The sequence below is a fragment of the Psammomys obesus genome, unplaced genomic scaffold, assembly GCF_907164565.1.
Source record: "Psammomys obesus unplaced genomic scaffold, mPsaObe1.curated_primary_1811, whole genome shotgun sequence".
In the NCBI taxonomy this organism is placed as follows: domain Eukaryota; kingdom Metazoa; phylum Chordata; class Mammalia; order Rodentia; family Muridae; genus Psammomys; species Psammomys obesus.
Genome location: NW_026594083.1, coordinates 6,285,277 through 6,294,691, shown reverse-complemented (window position 1 = coordinate 6,294,691; position 9,415 = coordinate 6,285,277). Strand labels below are relative to the sequence as shown.

Genomic DNA, 9,415 nt, shown 5'->3' with positions numbered 1-9,415 from the left:
CCTCCAAATATAAACAACCAGTATTGGTGTAAATAAATATATATAAACAATGAAATGGATGCTAGATTCCAAAGGACTAATCCATGACAGAGACATACTGGCTAACTACTTTCTTGCCCATTTTTCCCACTTTTTTGTGCTCAGCCAGCACTCTATGTCAGGATACCGTTCTATTTTCCAATGTCAATTTCACCTTTAGTACTTTATTGCTTTTTGTAGCATAATTTCAGAAAGATTTTTTTCAGGGACCCTAGCTATTTGTATAAATAATAATTTATATAAATTATATACATAACTTATATTTCTATAAATAATAATTTAGTCACATTTGCTGGCACACACCTATAATTTAGCACTCATAAATCTAAGGCAAGAGAATCACAAGTTCAAATATATTGTTCAAATGTACTGTATATTATGTTCAAATAAGCATGGTGAGGCCCAGACATGCCTTGGTTTTTAGCTAAACAACATCTCAAAAAACAATGGTTGAAAACAATTGGTGTTCAGTTTCTAAGGCTCATATATCATTCAGCAGTCAGAAGATTTTTTGTTTAGTACCATTATTGGTGATTTTTAAATAACAAAATATTTGGATGTTCAAGTCTTCTGTTCGAAAAAAATTAATGATCACAAAGCCAAGAATTAAGGTGATGTGTATGTATATATACATATATGTGTGTGTATGTGTATATATATATATGTATATATATATATACACATACATATATATATATATATATACACACTACCTTAACATGTATATATATATATACATACATATATACATACATATATAAACAAAAACATGATTTATAGGATCTATTCCATGATTTATTAAAATAGCTATAAACTGACATTTTTAATGTGAAAAACTACTTAAACTTAGAGCTGAAAAATGATCTATGCAAGATGAAATCACTGACATATTCTCTCTTAGGATCCACTAAAATGGATCGCAAACAAAAAAAAAAAATCCATAGAAGTCTTATTTGCTTTTATAACATGGTAATATAAAATGCCTTTTTCCTAAATAAAAATGTTTCCAAATTTTAAAATTACGTTCACATATTTATTTATTATAAATTTCATTACATGTTTGTGGGGCTCTCAGTAGAAAAAATTCAGTTGTTTGAAAAACATAAAGGATAATAGATATTAATGAAGAAAAACAGTTTATCCGGAAAAAGATACTTAAATGGTTAACATAAATATACATTATTTAAACCTATAAACTGTGATGAATTAGAAAGAATAAATTCATCCTACTTTTTATTGAAGAGAAAAAGTATTCTCAAATTTTAACTTGTATATATAGAATAAATCAAAACAGTAAAAAATATCGGTATACTACTGACTCATTATCAGGGGTCTGGAACGTAAAGTTATGGAAGTTTAATTGGTTCGATAAAGGAAAATCAAATTTAGAAACTCTTCACAGAGTGAAATCTTATACCCCATGTATTTATCTTGTAAATATTTACAGTTTAAGATGTGTAAGCATTAAAATAATACAATAAAAAAATAAGATATGGACTTTGCCCTCAAGGAGCTTACAGTCTAGGATGGAAAGTATAAATAAACATATCTATAGCTGTAACATAAGATAGAAAGTGATGGGTCATGAGAAAACTTAGATCTTATGGAATTTATTAACATTCACAGACATACTCTTTCTGTAGTGGCTAGGTGTGGAATAAAAGCAGACCAATAATCTATTTAAAAATTAAATGTCAAATTTTGTGAATTTGTTGATGAAAAACCAAAGTTTAGCTATTAATGCAACTTAATTCACCATGCATCAGTTCTTTAGAATGGTAAACATGAAATAACAACCCATTAAAGATACTACTGTGTCATTGTTTATAAGCAGACACAAAAAGAATCCTAATAGTTAGGTTTGGAATGATCATTTAAATGTATTAAGACCTCACCCACTCATGACACATTACTTTCTTGCACAGAAATTTGCTCAGTGAGGTTAAAGGGATGAAGATTTCCTCGACGGCTCAAGTGTGCTCCAAGGAAAGCTAGAAGGTTGTACAGTTAACTCCCAGGGTATAACTCTAAACCATACAACCTACTACCTCAACCCGGATGCACACAGCTTCCAGTGCTCCTCCATACTCCTTATCACATCTTCAGTCAGCTCCTCCAAACATGGTGGCCAAGCACCAGAGCGCGTGGCAAGGTTGTAGACAGAATATTCTAGTGGATTACCAATCAACTTCAAGTGTATCTTACAGGGCCACCCCAGTTTGGTGGGTTTATTGTATAGGTCACATGAAACATCTTTTGACATCTCATTTGCCACACTTCTACTAGCAGTGAATAAATTTAAAAGTCACTAGTATGAGCCCTCAATTTTGAAGAGAAACAGGATCAATTGCAACATATAAATCTAGTTATAGACTTTATTCTGCTGTTGAAGTGGATAAGGCACATTGACAGAGAAAGTGCTGAAGTTTCTCAACAACAGCTATTCCGATTTTGCTAAAAGCCAGCTATTAAAAAACAAAAACAAACAAACAAACAAACAAACAAAAAAACACCAACCTTTTGAAAGCAATTTATTGCTCTTGAATTTAGCCTTGAATGGCTAGTACTACACATAGTTCCAGAAAGTCAACAATTAAAACATGCCTTGTAAGACATGTGAGCATTAATATACACATAAAGAACAAATGAAGTACGATTGTTTCAAGACTGTGTAAGAAAGTGGAGTGTTAGCAGGAATGTCCTGAGATGTGATGGATCAGCAATCTACATAATGTTTTGTCAGATCACCACAGTGCCACAGACCCATAGAAACGAGCTTGTGCGGTCCACTTCACCACAAGATCGGATCTACGGGTTTATGTCAATGGGCATTATCTCACATGGACTCTCTACTAAGGTAGCATTTGTTCTGAACATCTAATGAATGTAGGGAATAAAAATAGTAGTAATATTTTAGAGTAAATGTTTTAAAGGCTGTGCTCTCAGGATGCATGTTTTCAGTTAGAGATCTTCAGAAATACGCTGACTTAAATACAGGTTTATAAATGTGGGGATTAAAAAAAGTAGTTTTTTAAATTCATTTTTATAGATTGCTTTTGTTTTAATTGTGAATATTTTAGCGTTGTTAAACTGTCCTAATTAAGAATCTATATATGAATTTATGAATTATGCTATTGTGAGGCATAAGTATAGTATTGTGAATCTACAATTAAAATAAAATTATTAAATATATATATATACATATATACTTGGGTGCTTGTATTTATTCACACAAAACTTAGTTAATGATTTTAAAGACTTAGTAACAGTATAGCTTTTATAAAACAAATGAGATCTGGTTGACTAGGGAAAGAACTCAAAAATTATAAATCCTAAATCTACAGATATATGTCTATAATTGGGAGATGACTAGACTTCTACAGTAGTGGAAAAAATGGTATCAGAAATCTAAAATCAATGCCGTGATAAAAAAGTGTTATTACTGCTAATCTGTATGGTTTGTATTCATTCACAGCACGTCAAAGAGCATATATTTTCTTTAAACAACATACATTTAAATTTGTTTTCCAAAATTATATTCATTCAATAAAATATATACTCACATATAACTCTCCCTTGTTCAACAGGTTGAAATGAAATAAATATTATTAATTTTGTAAACTTCCAGACTGTATGGAAGCAAGCCAATGAGGATACATAAAACCAGTTACATGTACTTTTTTAGGATTCTAAGCTCATCTGCAGCAAAATTATAAGTTGTACAATCGTTAATCATTTCACTCATATCAAAAAATGATTTAGCTTTTCTTAATTATATCTTCATTGTGAAAAATAATACTGCATAGTAATTACTTCATGATTTGGCGTGTTTTGAAATAAATAAAAATAGAATGTATTTTCTAGAGTCTAATACAGATAATTTGGTCTACACAATTTTCACCATTATTTATTTTCAAATCCTTCTCCTACTTATTAAAACTATAGTAAATAATCAACAATAATACATCCAATTGTAGTAGAAAGTATTTCAGTGTGTATTTATACATTTCATGTAAGAAAAAGAGGAAATACTTGCTGTAGCTTTTATTACTACAAAATGTGCTGTGGCTTATTGTCTTACCAGATATATATATATATATATATATATATATATATATATATATATATATATATATATATATATATATATATATAAATGAAGAAACTAACCATGAGTTTATACCTTTCTCCCAGATTTTACCTCCTTTTATATGGCAGAGCTACTAAGAACACATTTTCTTTTCATTAAATAGCTTCCTATTCAACCATCCTCTACCTGTGTTGTATGAATCAACATAAACACATGTCATTGGAATGATGGTGACTGAGCATTGATCACAAAACCAAACAAAAGCTTGACAAAGGCAAGTAATACTGTAAACTCTTGAAGGAAAGCATCAGTAAAAATTCCAATAGCTAGCTTCATAAAGTGAAGGACAATTTCTTATACCAAGCACAGACAGAATCATTTTCTTTTTAATAGTGTAGATTAATTATACTTTACACTTGTGTTTTTTCATTGTTACCTGAGATGATTTTCTCCTATGGTTATTTTCTTCTCTTCTCATATCCACCTTAAGTGTTCCCCTAAAACAACCACAAAAAGAAAATATCAGACAACTGCCACCTACAAGGATCATCTGTGTGGACTGTGAGGATGGGAGTAGATGGCTGGGAAGAAAGCACAATGACAAAATGGGGAAAACCTTTAAAAGTATTTTTCTTAAGGCTTGGCAGAGTGTGAGGGCCCCACCCCAGGATACTCATATGACACAGAGGTACTTTCACAGTTTGCATTTACGTGTTCATTTTGGTTGATGTTGCTTTCACAGTAACAGTTGTGAAAGTGAAAGGAGAAGGTTCTCACGGAAGCGCCTAGGTTCTGCACAATGAAGTAGTGAAAGCTCAAAAGAGGTTTGGATTTGGCATGGAGCTTAATAAGATAATTAAGAGTGTGGAGATTAATGGCTTCTGAAATAACATTCAAAATAATGTTTTTTTAACTAAAGGATCGTGAAACATAAAAACAGGTTTATCAATATTAATTAAGCCTTTGAAAGTTGACTTTCCACTAACAAAAGGGGAACAAGAGCTATTCTGTAAATAATTAGTGAACAATAACCAATAAACTCGATGAAACATTTTATTCAAATGTTATCTGTATATAAGATCTGTGTATCGTCTCATGATTCAACGTTAAATAACCAAAAAGAAGACAGACTTAACCATCTGTAGATTTCTCTTTGTTTATCCGATGTGTGTCTGATATCATGAAATATAATTATAAAAGCACAACAATTTCCCTCAAGTTTATTTCTTATGGATATTATCATATCAGTTCTTACTATGGAAATTATAATTTTGATTGATAAACATTGCATATCCTAAAGCATTTTCTCTTTTCAATTTTCCCCTGCATGTTTAGAAACATTTTGTTTAAATAATAAATTTAAAAGAAGGGTGTATCATCTAATCCTCTTCCAGGAAAACTGCATTGTTACAAGATGTTGAACTTGCTCAGCAATTTCCTTGTACAAATAGACGAAATAACTACAGTACAGTGTATTCACCTGCCGAGCCCCAGCAACTCTGAACTTGAAGTTTGCACAGACTTTCCCCACCGAAATATCGAAGGGAAACTTCTAACACGTTGTAACTGCTCTAGGGCAAATTCTTTTTCCATGTATTTTTAGAAGTAAAATTATTAAGGAACAAGCTATTTTGTACTTAGCAACTGAGAATGTGCTCTTTCAATCCCCATTTCTCTTCTACTGCAACCCGTGTTAAGAACTCCTCCCAAACTAATTTTAGTTAGCAGTATTTGGGTGCGTTTTTCCAAGTAAGATTTCTTTTCAGAACTTAGAGAAGTTTCTTCTTTTGCATTTCAAATTATGAGTCACAGAAAAGGTTCTATTTTCTTTACTACTGAATTCCAAGCCCTTTCCTCCGGGGGAAAAAAAAAAGTATTACTGGACACAAAATCACAGATAACACACAGTACTCTCTGTCTAAAACTTCTATACACAACAAAAGCAGGAGCACATTTCTATAGAGAGTTTTCTATTTTCAGTTTAGTGTCTATGCTAATCACAATTAGAGTAAAAAAGCAAAGAGAAAAGTGGGTGATGAGTTAACAAGAGTAAATTGAAAGTGCAAGGACCCTGCTTTATGTAACAGAAAGCATAAAAAGAAACAACAAAAGTTATACCTGATATGAAAGTGCGGCTTCACCAAGTGCAATGTACTGCTCTTAGGCCATAGTTTTTGAAATAATAAATAAAAACAATAAATAAAAATGAAGAAGGCTCATTTGGTTGTGACGCCTTCAGAGCTGCTTTACAAAGCCCGGTGTCTCTGGAGTTAGACAAGTCAAAGTTTGCTTTTTTTTTTTTTTTTTTTTTGGTTTGTTTTGGTTTGCAGTTTTGTTTGTTTGTTTTTGTTTCCAAGCAGGCGCATCTCATCATTATCATTATTTTTTCAGCACTCTTGCAAGGACTGAGAAGCTCAGGGCTTTTTGATTTGTTTGATTTTGTTGCTGTTCCTGCAGTGCTCCTGCTATTTCTCAGAGGAGGTCCGGAGGGCTTGTCTTCATGCTCTTCCTTCTCCGTATTCCAGGCACAAAGCACTGCGCAGAAGCTGCACCAATCGTTGCCATCAACTGGCAGCCGAATGGTAGAATGGGAGAGACCCGGAATCCTTCCAGGCTGCGCTGGCTTGAGAAATGACGACTGCACGCGTTCGTCTTCCGAACCGAAGGGGTGAAAAGGCTGGGTGCCAGTTTCCTACTCGGCTGCAATGATCTCATGCTCACTGCTCTGTCGTCCTGTTCGACCAGTTCAAATGCCTGTTCATTACAAACCAAATACATACATAAATAAATAACCCAACTACTTGGATTCTTCAGTACCCCAAAAGGTTATTAATATAAAATCAAAAGAAAAATCAGCAGTTCAGAAAAGAAAGAAAAAGCACATACAATTTTAGGATTCACTTGCTATGCCTCAATATTCTGTTATTATTTTCCTTTTCTCTCTCTCTTTAGAGATAAGCAGCAGAATTTATCAGGCGTGAAAGGGACAGCCTCCTGGTGGCCTGCCAAAAACCCAGAATAAAGGCGAAGTTGTGATTCAAAGCTCAGTTGCTTGCTGAGTCTGGCTAAAGTCAAGTATTAAGATCCACCATTTTCTGATCCTTGCTAGAAAAGAAGAAAAAAGTCAGGCCCGTTTACTGCTTCCAAGTCTCCGTTGGCACCATCACAAAATCTCAGTCGTCAGGTCACATGATTCTCTGCCAAATGTAGAGTGAGTGCATTCCCATCAACCATTCTGCTGATACTGCGAAGGCAGCTATTGTCTCGTTTAGACCCAAAGTTCAGCCCACTCTTCATTGAATTAGCTGAAAAACGCATCACCTTTGGGGGCTGGGAGTCATGGAAACGTCTACCTGGCAAGCTGCCCACTTTTCCTGCCCATCAACCAGAGATGGGATTGTGCTGCCTAAAGCAGTCATGACTTGGAATGTGAAGAGTCGTCCAAAGTGAATCTCATTCTTGTAACGCTTGTTTCATTTGCACAGAAAACTCAAGCTGGTAGTTGAGAGAGAGGAGAGAGAGAGAGAGAGAGAGAGAGAGAGAGAGAGAGAGAGAATATTTTTCCTACCAAAAGTAGCAAATAAAGATCTGAACATGCCTACTTCCCAACTTTATTTCTCAACACACCCAAACGGTTCTCAAATAAGACTGAATGCCCTGCACATTTTCTTCATTAAAGGCAACACTAATTTTTCTTTACCGAACATGCAACGAACCCAGGACGTTTGTTTTATTCTCCCACTTTTAAGACTTCAAAGCAAAACAAAAAATCTCTGAGTTTTCCTTTTTGCATTTTCATTACTTTCTGATTTTATCTAGCACCAAATTTGTGCTACATGGTCACAATATCCACTAGCAACAGAGACGTATTATTGCTACCATCTCCAACAAAGTGGTCCCCTGAGAGGCTGGGTTGTCTCTTCCAGCAGGCAAACCCCTGCAACTGGGTCTTGTGATAATCCGCATCACCACCTAGCACAGCTGCTATGCAAGTTTGCAGAGATTGACACATTTGAGAAGTGTTCTTTCTGTTCTCTCACTGGCTACGGTTTGCCTCTGTGTCATGAAAGATGCCTTTGAAAGATGCAGGGAGTGAGTGTATCAACAGCTCTTAGGCTATAAAACGAATTGCTTCCCCCTCCCTGGTGAATTTCTATTCCGGCACACAATAAGAGTTCCCATGTACAACCATTTCTATATTTCTATCAAAAGTGGAGTGAATTCAATCTTTAAATATTTCCTTAATCAAAATCTAAAGCCAAGTAGGAAAGTAAGCATCGTTAACAGTTAATCCAAAGATAAAGTGTACAATTTAAAAGATGTATATTTTCATAGGCCATTGAAAAATTTGCAGTGATTGTATCTAATGTAAATTATGTTTGCAAGAAGTCTCAAATTATGTTCAATACCTTCTCTGAATAATGGGTCTGCATCCCTCGCCAGGAATACACATATATTAAACAGTATTTGACAATTCAAACCATGACTTGCCTAAACATTATTTTTTGAAAGTCAGGGAACTGGGAAATGTCTAGTCAATGGTTTTAAGGGTTACTGTCTTATTCATGAGGTCACATGAGGAGCAGTGGGGGTGAATCTCACATGCACATATGGGAAACATCATGGAATCCTGCCTGTCTGTAACTGAAAACTGCATGCAGTTCTACACAGTAGAACTGGACCTTAAACATGTGCTGAATTTTGCAATTGCTTTTCTTCTAGACTAAAAAATTCTGGGCAAATTTTGTTAGAGTCCTAACCACAAGGCTAAAGAGTGTTGGGTGGAAAATTGTGCAATGCAAATCTATAGCCCTGTATTTTAAGACTGCAAAAAGTAGGTGACAGACATAGAATGGAAAATTTAAATTCCTAATGACTGCTCTGTTATGCAGCAATTAAGCACCAGTGTTTGCTAGGTCTTGCAATAGGCATAGGGGAATAACAATAAGCCAAATGGATAAGACTCCCAAGGGATGTCATTCAGTAACTACTTGGAAATGAGAAAAACTCACTACAAAACAGTGAAACTAGTACCTAAAGTAAATTTATTATAGTGAAACTCTTCATGAAACAAGCAGGAAGAAATTGAAGAATAGAAGAATAGAAGTGACATGCATATTAAATATAAATCACAGAAGGGAATGTTTGTTCAGTCTGAAGTTTTCCCTTTCAGTGAAAGCTCATTAGTTAATTTCTAATAATTTTATGTTTAACTTCCATAAATAAACTAATGTGAAAGTGGTACAGTGGCCTCCCAATTCCAAAAGAAAGAAACAAAGAAGAAGA

General features: G+C 34.1%; 1 long non-coding RNA gene across 2 annotated transcripts in view; it reads right to left on the bottom strand.

Annotated features, from left to right (window-relative positions):
* Positions 1-4,523: 4,523 nt before the first annotated feature.
* The window catches only part of LOC129684639 (uncharacterized), a 298,081-nt gene continuing 293,189 nt past the window's right edge, over positions 4,524-9,415 (bottom strand). For both annotated transcript variants that reach the window (XR_008721369.1, XR_008721370.1), the window contains 2 exons: positions 6,248-6,883; positions 4,524-4,626 (listed from right to left, as the gene is read on the bottom strand). This is a non-coding gene — a long non-coding RNA (uncharacterized LOC129684639). The remainder of the gene's footprint in view (positions 4,627-6,247; positions 6,884-9,415) is intronic.